The sequence below is a fragment of the Bison bison genome, unplaced genomic scaffold (genome assembly GCF_000754665.1).
Source record: "Bison bison bison isolate TAMUID 2011002044 unplaced genomic scaffold, Bison_UMD1.0 scf7180017864133, whole genome shotgun sequence".
Taxonomy (NCBI): domain Eukaryota; kingdom Metazoa; phylum Chordata; class Mammalia; order Artiodactyla; family Bovidae; genus Bison; species Bison bison.
In genome coordinates, this window is record NW_011494705.1 from 928530 (window position 1) to 943532 (window position 15003).

General features: G+C 39.2%; 1 protein-coding gene across 1 annotated transcript in view; it reads left to right on the forward strand.

The window, feature by feature from the left end:
• Positions 1 to 15003, forward strand: part of UBE2N (ubiquitin-conjugating enzyme E2N) — a 43232-nt gene that overhangs the window by 22097 nt on the left and 6132 nt on the right. The window lies entirely within an intron of this gene.

Here is a 15003-nt window from a genome sequence, read left to right on the forward strand (position 1 = left end):
TAGCTTAGATCTACTTCCTAATTCTCAGGAGCTAAAGGATTTTGTCTATGTGGAGACGTGTGGTAGGAGTATAGAGTCTGGGGCCAGGCTCTCTGCACTTGATCTCTAGCCCTGCCAGATACTAGCTTGGACATCCTCACTTGACCTTTCTGCTTCTTTATCTGCTTAAATATACTAATCTTGATCTAGGGTGGTGGGGAGGGTTAGAGTACAGAAAACAGAGCCTAATGTAATTCTGAGCCTTATTTAATATTGCAGATTACTGTTTTCTGATTTTGCAAAGATACTGCCTCTCTGTAAGTCTAAAAAGAATGAACATCTTTTGTGTGGGAAAGCTATGATTGTCATTTCATGTTCAACAAAACAGATGATATTAAACATAGCTCTCTGAAGTGGGGCATAGATTTTTAAAGTAGAGCAAATGTTCATTTGTCAACAGTCGGTAGGAAAATGGGATGTTTGGGATAATCATATATTTTGATTTTATTAGAATTTTATATATATATATTGAGAGAGAGAAGAAGAGTTAATTTTGCGTGTGTTAGACAGTTCTAAACTATTTTTACAAATACTAAACTGAAGTTTTATTCTTTAACCCAGAGTGTTTAGGATCTCGCGCTGCATAACTTCACGGGGTGCCCCTCATGCAGACTGAGTGGCACGTTCTTGGAGTTGTGCAGTGTGGCACAACTTGTGAAAGGATGCTTATTCGGAGGAGGCAGAACTCTCAATATCTGATTGTTTCCTCATTTATCATACAGTTGCATGCACAGTGTGAAAAAAACTTAATTTTTCCTTTCTGGTGGTTTGGATTTCAGACAAAACTGTGTCAGTGAGACAGTTGGATTGAGAGGGCAAGTCTGGAGCAACTGTAACTTGTTTTTGTTTGCCTCACTGAAAATTTCAGCTGCTCTGCCTCCATCTGTCTTATTGTCTGTTAATATCAACAGAGGCCTTTCCTATTCGTGGAGTCCTCAAGCTTTTAGCACTTGAATTTTCCTGTGATTGCCGTGTTTGAAACCTGAAGTAACTAGTAATCAAGGAAAAGGATTGAATAGATGATGTCTAGTAGTGGTAGGGGTGTAGCTGCGAGCTGGTAGGCCGGCGGGGGAAGTGCCTATTTATGTCATTTGGTTTGCAAAGAATATTCATTATCTATAAAGCAACCAGGAAAGCACCATGCAGTGACATAATAAATCAAAAAGTGTAAACGTATTAAACTGTTTCTAAGGACTTTTATCAGAACAAATATGTGCTGGAATATTAACCAGATTTTGGTTATTAGGAGTATGGCAATTTTAAGATTTCTTTTTTTTTTTCTTTTAATGAGCAGGTGAAATAATCTTGGGGGGAAAGCAGGTACCATAAGCAACAAATTTCTTCCTTATTTAGATATTTAAGCATTGGCATAGATGCTGGGGATATAATACTGTATGCATAATACCCCTTTTCTCAACAGGAAAGATGAAATATTGAGTATTGAACAGTGATTACACAAGGTTAAAGAGTATTACAGAAGGGGACTTTCCAGTAGAAGAAAGCATACAGCAGTAAGATTTAATCCATTCCAATAATGTTCAGCCAAGTTTAGTGCTAGAGAGAACCTTTGAAATGTCTAAGGGACCACATTTTAGTAGGTGGAGGAGGTAAATGAATTTGTATGGTTTTATACAATTAGAACTGGAATTAAATTCAGATTCTTAGCTCTAAAGTTTTTTCCCTAGGAGGTACACCAGGCTGCCTAGTTGAAGTTAGCTGTCTAATGTGAAGTTAGCTCCCTCTTTAAAGGCCCTTAAACTTGGTAGTTCTTTGATAAAGAGATTACCCAGCTTCAGTGCTCTCCTCCTCTGACCCCGCTTAATTCGCAAAGATAGCTGCTTCTTAACCTCTTCACCCCCCACCCAGGCCATTAGCTCTTAACCTTCACTTTCTTTTCTAATTTAGACTTTATTTTTAGCAAGCAGTGGAAGCCAGCTTTGGCTGTTTTAATCTGCAGTAGTATTTACTGGGTTATGATATATCTAACACAGTCTTCAGGAGCGCCAAAGGGAGAGGCAGCTAGGAACAAGGCTCAGACTCACATCACTGACTTCACTGCGGACGTTGCATGCATCACACACTGCAGTGTGGTTGCTGATGCTACACTTGGCTGTCTATGGGTAACTCCTGCTGTTCCTTCCAGAAGGGATTCTTATTTCGTATCTTTAGTTTCTGAAGCACAGGTTTTGAATACGCCTGGGTCTCACATGCTGGGTTGCAAGAGAGTTAGGAAATAAGACTAAAGCTTCTGTTGAGGCAGGTGAGGATCTATGAAGGTTGGGGAGTGTAATCTCCAAATATATGGGTGTTCTAGCTGTTGGGTAAAGGAATGACATTGCTGTCAGGTAAAGGAATGACGAATGTCTTCTGTGAATCTCCTTTTGCCTTATGGTGCCAGGCAGGCCTATGTGTGACCATAGATAATTTTTCTTTTCCTGTAACAGTTACTTCAAATTTTTGCATTCTTCTCAAGCTCTCAATCTGAATATTGCACTAAGGAGGAGGAGGGGAAGGTATGAACAAATGGGGAATTTTTATCATTGCTTAATAGTGGACCAATTTATAGATAAATGGCTAAGCTTACACATACGGGCTTTAAAATGAATTTCCAACTTCAAACAATGAGTTAAAGCTTGGAGAAAGAAACCCATAGTCTAGATCATTTTTAACTTATCTGAATTTTTTGAAATGTTACAGGTTCACTGGTTTTTGCTGGTGTAGCATCACTCATAATTAGTGTTCACCATACAGGAACAGGCATTCAAAAATCTTCCCTATTTCTGTTCAGGATAAATTCAGAAGACACCCTTACACGTCCCCTCACAGAATCTTAAATATGCGAGTTTTTTTTGTTTACAGTTTATTAACAGTGCCTTAAGTGCCTTGGCCAATAGCAACCCCAGTGATGAGGTTTTACTGTTTTTCAGCCCTCCCTTCATTCAGAGTTCCAAGATACCATTCCGAAGATGGAATTCATTAAAACAGTTACGTTATTCAAATCATTAAAGGCTTATTTTTATTTTTTGTCCTACAGTCCAGGCCATAAAGTTTATGGCATCCATCAAATAAGAAATCAGGAGAAATGGAGAAATAGCTTCTATGAGTCTACTCATGTCTAATTACAGTGCTGGGTATTCAAAGGACATTTTTATCACCAAGAATTTCATGAGTGTTACATGAAGGAGTAGTTGATATCGTCTTTAACTGTGATGTCAATATTTACAAATCCTATGGAAAAAAACGAAGGGAAAAAAAAGATGGAGATGTGAAGTTTCCAGAAAACAAAGTGTCTTTAGAAACAGCCAAGAAAAAATATGCCCTGATCTAGTCCTGTTGTTCATCTAGTGTCTCTGACTCAAACCTGAACCTACTCCAAGACCTTGACATTCCCATTCTAAAATGCATCTTTAAAAGACTGACTTATGTATACTTTATGAAATTTTAAGTCAAGAACAGTGTATGCTTTATACTCAGGTTGAAATGAATTCCTGGGGTGGGAGGGGGCAACGGACTCTCTTACTCAGAGTTAGTTGATACAGTAATACTATGAGCAAAGTGAGGAATTAATACATTTGTTAGTAAGTTTGTATTTCAGAGTCACAAGAACATTTTAGAGCACAATGATTTGTGCAGTATGAGAGATAAAATGGCTTACCATATAACAGATAGTTTGAGGTCAAAATTATGTATGCCTTTCCGTCTCCAGGGGATCTTCCCAACCCAGGGATCGAACCCAGTCTCCCACATTGCAAGTGGATTCTTTACCAGCTGAGTCACCAGGGAAGCCCAAGAATACTGGAGTGGGTAGCCTATCTCTTCTCCATCAGATCTTCCCAACCTGGGAATTGAACCGGGGCCTCCTGCATTGCAGGCAGATTCTTTACCAACTAAGTTATCGGGGAAGCCAAAATTATATATGTCAGGTTTTAAATCAAATATCGCATATTTTTTTTACCTTATTTATTTCAGTAAGACTATATACTTTTTCAGTTGACAGTCCCAAAAGAAAAATAAAGGTGACATGGTTTAATTTACCTTTTTCATGAAGCACTTCTACATCACTGTGAAGCCTTCCTTAACTTCTGTGCTATTTTATTGTCATGACAAACATTTGAGATTTACTGTTGTTATACTGTAGTGGTTACTCTTTTTCCTTTTTAATTTTATTTTGGCTGTTCCAGGTCTTAGTTGCAGAGAGAGAAATCTTTGTTGCTGTGTGCATGATCAAACAGAGATCTGATGTGAGCAGAGATCTCAGATCTGCATGATCTGAGCAGAGGTCGAACCCCAGGACCCCCACTTTGGGAGCGCAGAGTCTTTGAGCCACTGGACCACCAGGGAAGTCCCTGTCAGTGGTCACTCTTGGTTCATCATTTTCCTCATGTGTAGAATGGGTGTGAGGATTAAATGAGTTAATGATACATTTCAAACATCAGGATTTGACCTAGTTTGTTTTTATTACTTGAACTTTTCTACTCTCTGTGAGTCAGGAAAGTTTACTTGATAATTGCATGGAGCCCCTGACCTCATGGAGTTTACTGACTAGTGGTCGGGAGTATAAGACACAGACTGCAGCATGTCCTCGTGCGTTTAGTGGGGAACAGTAGATGAGGGAATCAAGGAATTCAGCCTAACAGCTTTCCTTGGTGGATACACAGTTTGTTAGTAAGAATTTTCAGATTTTTGTCCACTGTCAGTGATTGGAATAATTGTACATGTCGTTCCTGGGGTGGAAGTTACTAACACAGCAGGTATGGTAATCCTTCTCATTAGCTCTGTGTGGAACCTGAGTGTGCTTGCTTTTATTCCTGGAAGAAACCTGTATTTAGCACTTAAAACTACCATTTGGTAGCTGGAATGCTCATCTTCAAATAGTGTAGGGTCCAACTAAGTTAACCAGATTATTGTGCTAGTTATAATAAGGGGAGTGGAGGTAATTAATGCACAGGAAACTGGGAGTACAGGGGAGATGCTTCCAGACTAATCAGACCTGAGGAATAAGTTGGTCAGATATACTTAGCCTTTGAAAAGTCCTTCTTTGACTCCTAAGTCTCCATTCCTTTTCACTGAACTTAACACCAAAGTATTGATCTGGTCTTGGATAGAGGAGAAAAATTAAAACAGATTTCTTGTGCAACTCATCCCATCCCATCTCTTGGGTATTACTCCAAGTAGAATGGTATTACTTTCCTAACAGTTACTTAGCAGTCTGACAGGAAGTAAAGTTTTTCAACAAAGTGTGATACCTTGGTCTAAAATCTAAGATTTAGCCCTTAGTATCCAGAGCCTTTGAAACAGTTACCTCCATTTTTCCTTTTCTGAATATACCACCTAAAAACAAGTATGTGGGAGTAGAAAAAGGGAGAAAAAGGAGGAAGAAGAGGGTGTGCCTTGTGAATATACCACCTAAAAACAAGTATGTGGGAGTAGAAAAAGGGAGAAAAAGGAGGAAGAAGAGGGTGTGCCTTGAGAATCATCATTCTCATCTAAGTTTAGAATAAGCCGTTTTTAAAAAACGGTGAGTTAGGATAACGTGATTAATTTTTATGATCATCAGATTTTTCATTTACCAAGGAAAAGGAATTAAAAGTAGATTATGTCTTATATCCACTAGGGGGTAGTGTGAGCCATAAAAATTAAAATTATTTCTCACTGATTAACCTGTTTCATCATGAATTTGCCTTGTTTGAATCAATTTTTCTCCATGCAGTGTTTTTTAATTGCTGTAAGTCATCATTTTCAAATACAGTCTTATGACTGTAACAAACAGTAACACACATTCCTGTCTCTAGTGATTGAGATGTTTTGACTTTATTCTTTTTTGGTTTTTTTGTCTGTACCCTCTGGCTTGTGGGATCCTAGTTCCCTGACCAGGGATCGAACCTCTGCCCTTTGGAGTAAAAGCACCTAGTGTTAACCGCTGAAGCACCAAGGAATTACCCTGACATTACTTGTTTGTGAAGAATTTTCTGAGAGGAAAATAGGGCTTCCCTAGTGGCTCAGACTCTAAAGAATCCACCTGCAATGTAGGAGACCTGGGTTGGGAAGATCCCCTAGAGGAGGGCATGGGAACTCACTCCAGTATTCTTGCCTGGAGAATTGCCATGGACAGAGGATCCTGGTGGGCTACAGTCCATGAGGTCATAAAGAGTTGGATATGACTGATCGACTGAGCACACACAGGGATACTTTAAAGTTTCTCTACCAAATTTTACTCATTATATGAAATAAAGTAAGTTATTCTTTATGACCTGCAAGTAAAATTATTATATAACAGAATTGTCTTCTGTTTCACTGTCCTGTTTGGTAGCTGCTAGCTTCATGTGCAGATTGTAGTTGAAAGGTGGCTAGTTCAAATTGATATGTGCTGTAAGTATAAATTACACACTGGATTTTGAAGACTAAGTATGAAAAAAGATTATAAATTATGTCAGTAAGTTTTACATTGGTTATATGTTGAAATGCTATTTTGAATATATTGGGTGAAATAAAACATTAAAATTAATTTTATCTTTTTACCACATTACTCTTTAATGTGGCTACTAGAAAATTTTAAATTACACATGTGACTCATAGTTCTTGTCAACAGCACTGCTATGGAGAAAAGCATTCACTGACCCATTTTTATCATGATGTACCTCTACCTGGCATTATGATTTGTAAGGAAGTAATACAATGAGGAAGTTGAGCACAACTTTGGTTTTGTTCCTAAGGCAGCTAGAATACATATGGTCACTTCTATAATTAGAGACATACATGTTTCTAAAATTTATTGTGTTAATAAGCAAAATCATATGATAAAAATCATAGGGCTCATGGATAAGATGTTAGGGACATAATACTCAAAAAACATTGGTTATTTTTTTAAATGCCCACTTAAATGTCAAGGGTGAACTTGCAGATGCCCTCAAGTAATTTACAATTGTGTTTATAATGAAAAATTGATCTTTGCTTTATTGATAATCGCCCAAAAGAATTCCCTGTTAATATTTTAGAGTCATTTAAAGATATAGTGACGGGTTGCAGTAGACAGAGTAGGCATCACTGAGGCATTTCTCATTTCATGACTTATGATAAGAAATTGATGAGTTATTTAGTATATTCAGATCTTAGATGAGTTAAAAGATTCACAATTGCAGTTTTGTGTTTCAGAGAATATTCTAAAAGGGGGAAAATCTAATTGCTGTAGGTATAACATGTGGGGGTTTACATGCAAAGTGTGTTAGTTTCTCAATTGTGCCGGACTCTTTGCGACCCCATGGACTGCGGCCCACCAGGCTCTTCTGTCCATTGGGTTCTCCAGGCAAGAATACTGGAGAGGGTAGCCATTCCCTTCTGCAGGGGATCTTCCGGACCCAGGGACTGAACCCTGGATCTCCTGCATTGCAGGCAGATTCTTTACCGTCTGAGCCATTAGGAGGTGTATATATGAATAGTTAATAAATGGGGCAACTTTTCACACATGCAGATTACCACTGTTTCTAAAAATACTGTTATCTAAAATTTTACCGTACATAATTCATTACCATAGAACGTGTGAGACCTTATACTATTTCATAGTGAAGTGAAAGTTGCTCAGTCATGTCCAACTCTGCAACCCCATGGACTGTAGCCTGCCAGGCTCCTCTGTCCATGGAATTCTCCAGGTCAGAATACTGGAGTGGGTAGCTATTACTTTCTCCAGGGAATCTTCCTCTAACCCAAGGATTGAACCCAGGTCTCCCACGTTGCAGGCAGATTCTTTACCAGCTGAGCCACCAGGGAAGTGTACACACATTATTATTGAATCTAAAAACAGAAGTCCTAATAAATGGAGTTTAGTGTTATTATTTACAGTGGTGTCGTTCTGGGATTAGCTCTTTGAGTCCCAAAAGAGCTATTGATAATCAGATCAATTTGATGTTATTTAATTCCTTTGAAAGTATTTGTAGCATGAACTGCTGTATGCCTTCGGTAAAATGAGATATTTTCCTTGAGACCTAATCTTGTTGCCACTTAAATTCATATTCTGCTTTTATGTTCTTCCCTTTCTGTTTTTTAGTAACCAGTTTTCTAAACATAGTCTACATTACTTTTCTATTTTCATGGCCTAACTTGAGTTATACTTGAGATTCAGTCCCAGGATTGCTTTTAAACAGATAGGATCACAAAATGCAACTAAAAGTTATACTCTGTTTTCTTTAAAAATGAATACTGTTATTTAATACATCTTGAGACTTGTTTCTGTGCTTTGTTCTTACTCTGTATTATTTTTCAGTTGGTTATGTGTGGACTGGCCTTCTTATGTGACTTCATTTGTCAAGTCATTTTACAATGTTATCTCATAGCAATTCTACATAAGAGGTAATGTTAACTATATAGCTGAGGAAGCTGAAGCTCAGAGCAGTGTAAATTTCTGCAGAAATGTAGTTAAGTGAGGCAGTAATAATTTGAACCTGTTGTTTCTAAGACTTGAAGAATACTTCGCTGTCTTTCTGCCAAAGGATAGTATAAAACTAGGATGTGTCTCAAGTTAACTGTGTGTGAGTAGTAGCAGAAGGATTTTAGTTCCTACCCAGTTTTTGCCTTTTTAGGGGAAAAAAAATCGACAATTTCTGTGGGGGAGAGTTGTTCCACTTGGTTTGGGTTTTATTCTCTTTTTCCTCCTGTAATTTATGCTGTGGGTTTGTGCTGTGTAGTCAAATAATTATGCACGGGTATTCATTATCTCAAAATCCATTAGAACTTGAGAGCACATAAAAACTATTACAAAAAGTTTTGCATATCCAAGAGCTTATTCTAGAATGTGTTCCGATTAAATCTGATACATGATCAGCTCACATGATCCATTTAATATGTATGTTCTTAAGAAAGAGTGTCTGATTTTGAGGGTGAACTGAAGATGAGGAAGTGAAGCTCCATCTGTCTGTGACGATTGTACTGAGTGATTCTGACCCTATTTTCGGATGTGACCTTGGAGGGCTTTCTGGCAGCTTTTTATAGCTTTGAATAGAGCTGCCACTATTTTGTGTAACCAGGGAGCGGTGTTTTGGGACTCTTGGACCCCAGCTTTTTTCCCCCAGCCTCTCTCTTGATGACTTTCTAAAAATATGAAGAATTGGGATAAAACAAAAGGAGGATGGAGGTGAGGAGTCAAAATTCAAGGAATTTTACCATCACTTTTCTCATTCCTTTACACCTAATATTCATCCTAATATCTTTACTTTTCCTCCTAAAAGTGAAGACCAGACTCCTGTTCTAGTTACATTTTGGAAAATTGCCTAAGATGGGAGGCTTCTTTATTGCCTCTTGAGATTTTTAATGCTCCAAAAATGTTTGATTTTGTTTGAATCTAAAGAATATTTTGCTGAAAGTAGTTTATAGCATTTCAGTTTTTTATTTGCCCTGGCATTGGAATGATTAAAATCAAGCAAGCTAGTCTTGAAGCATTACTCTAAATGGCTATGAGTTTAACACATTTTGGAAAAGAATTTGATTTTATACCTGCATCTTATGACTATTCCAGTATATAACTGTACTGATAGAGAACTCTTTTCTGGTATATGCATTACAGGCTGTAGAATGAAGTAGTGTAAGGTTTATAATTTTTCTCAAGTGAAATCAGTATAGTATTCTCATTCATTGTTTTTCATATCTAGAAGCTTAAATACTGCAGTGTTCTAAGTGTTTTTGACTACACATACATATTCAAAATGTTGAAAATGTATTGTGCACTCAGTTGCTCAGTCATGTCCGACTTTCTGCGACCCTGTGGATTGTAGCTGGCCAGGCTCTTCTGTCCAAGGGATTCTGCAGGCAAGGCTACTGAAGCCATTCCCCCCTCCAAGGGATCTTCCCAACCCAGGGACTGAACTCTGCATCTCCTCCATTGGCAGGTAGATTCTTTACCATTGAGCCACCAGGAAAGCGCTGAAAATGTACTACTCATGCGTAATTGACTGGAGATACATCAATACGTTTTTAGAGGGTGATACAATTAACATTACCATGGGAAGTTGTTAGAGCTTAAACTTGATCAACTTCTGGTTGTTGTTATCATTCACGGTTTATTCTGTTAGGGTTTTGTTCCAACCTTGTATATATATTATAAACATAAAATTTTCAAAAATGATGCATCACAAAATTTTGAGTAAAGAGTTTTCTCGTGAATTTTATGTAGATGTTTTTCTTGTCAGCCTAGTGACATGTATACTAATGTCTCAGAAGATGATCGTTCTTCAGAATATAGTTCTGATTAAGATGACACGAATATTAGACCAACAAAAAGAAAACCTTAGTGACTGATTCTGATACAAAAAGTGAAAATGAAACTCACATTGCTGGAGTGAGCTCTTTTGCTTATATAGAAGAGTGGACTGAAGAAATTTCGTGAAAATTATAAGACTTTTCATCTGTGTCAGTTGTAACTATTGAATGTAATAACCTGCATAGTGTCAGTGAAATAATTAATTTTTGGCCAGCTAAGAGAAAAATCGCCAGTCACAGGCGTTAGTTTCTGCAAAAATCCCCTGGTCAATAATGAGCTAATATATAAAACTATACATACTATTGTCAGTTTGTGTGTTGAATATTAACATTTTTCTGACTAAATATCTATAAATATAGATTATTTCTCCTAGTACCTGAGTGGATTCTTTTTCTTGTGTTGTGTGCATCCTGCTTTGAATAAAAACTGCTTTAATGTTAAAGATGGAATTTCTGATGGTTTATTCCTTGTTCTTTGTATCATTGAATAGATTCATGATTCAGCAAGTGTTTATGGAACATCTGTAGTACTGCACACTGTTCCAAAGCTGAGGATTCAGCAATAAATGCAACAAACACAAATCCCCCCTTCCGAACAAAATAAGAGGGATATAGTACGTTTAGAGTGCTAGAGAGAAACTATGTAGGGGGTGAGAAGGAGCCGGGCTAGAGGGAGGGTGTGGGATAGGGTGGAAAGGTGTTTGCAGATTCAATTATGGAGGCTTCACTGAGAAAGCACATCTGAATGGAGATCTTGGGATCTGATGAAATTAACACTTAGTGGAGTTCAGTTCAGTTGGTCAGTCATGTGCAACTCTTTGCAACTCCATGGGCTGCAGCACACCAGGCCTCCCTGTCCATCACCAACTCCTGGAGTTTACTGAAAGTCATGTCCATTGAGTCAGTAATGCCATCCAACCATCTCATCCTCTGTCATCCCCTTCTCCTCCCACCTTCAATCTTTCCCAGCAACAGGGTCTTTTACAATGAGTCAGTTCTCCCCATCAGGTGGCCAAAGTAATGGAGTTTCAGCTTCAACATCAATCCTTCCAGTGAATATTCAGGACTGATTTCCTTTAGGATGGACTGGTTGGATCTTCTTGCAGCCCAAGGGACTCTCAAGAGTCTTCTCCAACACCACAGTTCAGAAGCATCAATTCTTCGGCGCTCAGCTTTCTTCACAGTCCAACTCTCACATCCATACATGACCACTGGAAAAATCATAGCCTTGATTAGATGGACCTTTGTTGACAAAGTAATGTCTCTGCTTTTTAATATGCTGTCTTGGTTGGTCATAACTTTCCTTCCAAAGAGTAAGCGTCTTTTAATTTCATGGCTGCAATCACTATCTGCAGTGATTTTGAGCCCCAAAAAATAAAGTCAGCTACTGTTTCCCCATCTATTTGCCATGAAGTGATGGGACCAGATGCTTTCTGAATGTTTTCTGAATGTTGAGCTTTAAGCCAACTTTTTCACTTTTTCACTTTCATCAGGAGGCTCTTCAGTTCTTCTTCACTTTCTGCCATAAGGGTGTTGTCATCTGCATATCTGAGGTTATTGATATTTCTCCCGGCAATCTTGATTCCAGCTTGTGCTTCCTCCAGCACAGCGCATCTCATGATGTGCTCTGCATATAAATTAAATAAGCAGGGTGACAATATACAGCCTTGACATACTCCTTTCCTGATTTGGAACCAGTCTGTTGTTCCATGTCCAATTCTAACTGTGGCTTCCTGACCTGCATACAGATTTCTCAAGAGGCAGGTCAGGTGGCCTGGTATTCCCATCTCTTTCAGAATTTTCCACAGTTTTTTGTGATCCACACAGTCAAAGGCTTTGGCATAGTCAATAAAGCAGAAATAGATGTTTTTCTGGAACTCTCTTGCTCTTTCCATGATCCAGCAGATGTTGGCAATTTGATCTCTGGTTCTTCTGCCTTTTCTAAAACCAGCTTGAACATCTGGAAGTTCACGGTTCACATACTGTTGAAGCCTGGCTTGGAGAATTTTGAGCGTTACTTTACTAGCGTGTGAGATGAGTGCAATTTTACGGTAGTTTGAGCATTCTTTGGCATTGTCTTTCTTTGGGATTGAAATGAAAACTGACCTTTTCCAGTCCTGTGGCCACTGCTGCGTTTTCCAAATTTTGTGGCATATTGAGTGCAGCACTTTCACAGCATCATCTTTTAGGATTTGAAATAGCTCAACTGGAATGCCATCACCTCCACTAGCTTTTGTTTGTAGTGATGCTTCCTAAGGCCCACTTGACTTCACATTCCAGGATGTCTGGCTCTAGGTGAGTGATCATACCATTGTGATTATCTGGGTCGTGAAGATCTTATTTGTACAGTTCTTCTGTGTATTCTTGCCACCTCTTAATATCTTCTGCTTCTGTTAGGTCCATACCATTTCTGTCCTTTATTGAGCCCATTTTTGCATGAAGTTTTCCCTTGGTATCTCTGATTTTCTTGAAGAGATCTCTAGTCTTTCACCTTCTGTTGTTTTCCTCTATTTCTTTGCACTGATCACTGAGGAAGGATCTCTTACTTCTCCTTGCTATTCTTTGGAACTCTGCATTCAAATGGGTGTGTCTTTCCTTTTCTCCTTTGCTTTTCGCTTTTCTTCTTTTCACAGGTATATGTAAGGCCTCCTCAGACAGCCATTTTGCTTTTTTGTATTTCTTTTTCTTGGGGAAGGTCTTGCTCCCTGTCTCCTGTACAGTGTCAGGAATCTCCGTCCATAGTTCATCAGGCACTCTGTCTATCAGATCTAATCCTTTGAATCTGTTTCTCACTTCCACTGTATAATCATAAAGGATTTGATTTAGGTCATACCTGAATGGTCTAGTGGTTTCCCCTCCTTTCTTCAATATAAGTCTGAATTTGGCAATAAGGAGTTCATGATCTGAGCCACAGTCAGCTCCCAGTCTTGTTTTTGCTGACTGTATAGAGGTTCTATATCTTCGGCTGCAAAGAATATAATCAGTCTGATGTTGGTATTGACCATCTGGTGATGTCCAAGTGTAGAGTCTTCTCTTGTGTTGTTGGAAGAGGGTGTTTGCTATGACCAGTGTGTTCTCTTGGCAAAACTCTATGAGCCTTTGCCCCGCTTCATTCTGTACTCCAAGGCCAAATTTGCCTGTTAATCCAGGTGTTTCTTGACTTCCTACTTTTGCATTCCAGTCCCCTATAATGAAAAGGACATCTTTATTGGTTATTAGTTGTAGAAAGTCTTGTAGGTCTTTATAGAACCGTTCAGCTTCTTCAGCGTTACTGGTCATGGCGTAGACTTGGATTACTGTGATATTGAATGGTTTGCCTTGGAAACAGAGATCATTCTGTTGTTTTTAAGATTGTATCCAAGTACTTCATTTCGGACTCTTTCGTTGACCATGAGGGCTACTCCCATTTCTTCCAAGGGATTCCTGCCCACAGTAGTAGATATAATGGTCTGAGTTAAATTCACCCATTGCAGTTGATTTTAGTTCGCTGATTCCTAGAATGTCGACATTCACTCTTGCCATCTCCTGTTTGACCACTTCCAACTTGCCTTGATTCATGGACCTAACATTCCAGGTTCCTATGCAATATTGCTCTTTACAGCATCGGACCTTGCTTCTGTCACCAGTCACATCCACAACAGGGTGGTGTTTTTGCCTTGGCTGCATCCCTTCATTCTTTCTGGAGTTTTTTCTCCACTGATCTCCAGAACCATATTGGGCACCTACCGACCTGGGGAGTTCATCTTTCAGGGTCCTCCTATCTTTTTGCCTTTTCATTCTGTTCATGGGGTTCTCACGGTAAGAATACTGAAGTGGTTTGCCATTCCACTTAGGGGAAAAGGAAAGCAAAGCCCCTGAGGGAGGAGTATGCGTGACAGGTTGAAGAAGCACAAAGCAGCTAGCCTTGCTTTAACAAAGCAGATGAGGAGGGTGGTGAGGATTGGGAAGCATAGCTGAAGATGACTAAGAGGTAGGTGGAATAAATGCATTCTTTTGAGGGGGAGGTTATAAGGACCTTGATTTTTAAAAGGTCTGTGGAATACAGACTAGGTAGGGGCTGGGGGACTCAAGGTCGAAGCAGGCAGAATAAGTTAGCTGGCTGTTGCAGCCTGCTGGGTAAGAAATGGTGGTGGCTGGGATCAGAAGTGTAGCAATGGAGTGATGATCAGAAGTATAGCAGTGTCCAGTCATGGGTAGATTCTGAAGTTTAAGCCAACAAGGTTTGCTGATCAGATTGGATGGGTGAGGTATGAAGGAAGAATTGGATCAGTTGGAAGGATGGACTTCTGATTGACTCAGTGAATGCTCTGAGGAGGAGCAGGTTAAGGGTGGGAAAGGTCATGCTAAGTTTGGGATGGTTACTAGAGATTCAGGAGTAGCTGTCGAGCACGGCGTTATGAATAGGAGGATGATTCAGGGAGAAATCTCTGCAGAATATGCATTTGGGGAGGCTTCATACATGGAGTGGATTGATTATTTAAATTCACCAGACTAGATGAGATCACCTTGGAGTGTGTAGGCACAGTAGAAGACCTCAGACAGAGCCCTGGTGCCTTCTGTAGTGTAGTGTTGGCATGAGGTTGATACCATGCATCTAGGAAGAAAGCCAGGAGAGAGTGGCTGCAGGAAGCTGGATAAAGCCTTGCAAGGAGAGCACAAACCAGCTGGGTAAGATGATGCTTTTAAGTCAGTTAAGATGAAGGTTCAACATTAGCCATT